A 1010-nucleotide genomic window follows, 5' to 3' on the forward strand; every position below is an offset into this window, starting at 1 on the left:
TGAAGTTATTTAAATAACACATTGAAGGAAATAGTATATCACTTTTAACTGGGATATATGCCAGGAATGTGAGAGTGGCTCAATACGAAGTAATCTATTAATAGAGCCCATCATATTAATGGAGATAAAGGGGAAAAAATCTCATGATAATCTTCATAGATGCAGAAAATGTGATGATTGTCAACTTTTAACACACATTCGTATTAAAACCCTCGGTAAAATAGGAATATGTGTCAACACACATATATAGTATGCAAACACTGATGCAAACAGAGGCAAATATCTATCAGAAGAAAATAGAAACCAAGGTCTTTCTCTCTCTCTCTCTCTTTCTTTCACACACACAAACACACACACACACACACACACACACACTTGATTTATGACATAAGTGGTACTTGAGAGCAATAGGTGAAGGATGATTTTTTTTCAATACATAGGTCCTTGTCAGTTATATATCTGTATAGTTTTTTTGTTTAAATCTTGGCCTCTATCCCATACCATAGAGAAAATCAATTCCAAGTGAATCATAGATCTAAAAGTGATAAGTGAAACAAGGAGTCTTCTAGAAGATAATATAGGAGAAGATTCTCATGATTTTGGGCAGCAGTGTCCTTAAACAGGTGGTGATGATCAGTAACCATAAAATATAAAAATAGATAATAAATTAAGAAGGTGTATTATTAAAATACACTATTAAGAGTGTAAAAAGGCAAGTTCGGGTTAGAGAAGACATTTCTCATGCACATAGCCAAAGAGCTAGTGCCCCAAATGTATTCAAATCTCCTGCACACCAATTAGGACACATATTGCAACAAATTTATAATGTTTGAAAATGAAAAAGCAGCTCTTTTGTTTCAGTTTTCATATTAAGAGCCTCAAAGCAAATCAAAGTCCACCTCCAAGAGGGTGTTCTCTCAGGTCATCATTACTTAAAAAGCTGACAGCTCTCCCAGATGCTTGTTTTGTAAAAATTACATGTGACAGCTGTAAGTCATCAGTTGACTTAA

The sequence above is a fragment of the Hipposideros armiger genome, unplaced genomic scaffold (genome assembly GCF_001890085.2).
Source record: "Hipposideros armiger isolate ML-2016 unplaced genomic scaffold, ASM189008v1 scaffold_374, whole genome shotgun sequence".
NCBI lineage: Eukaryota > Metazoa > Chordata > Mammalia > Chiroptera > Hipposideridae > Hipposideros > Hipposideros armiger.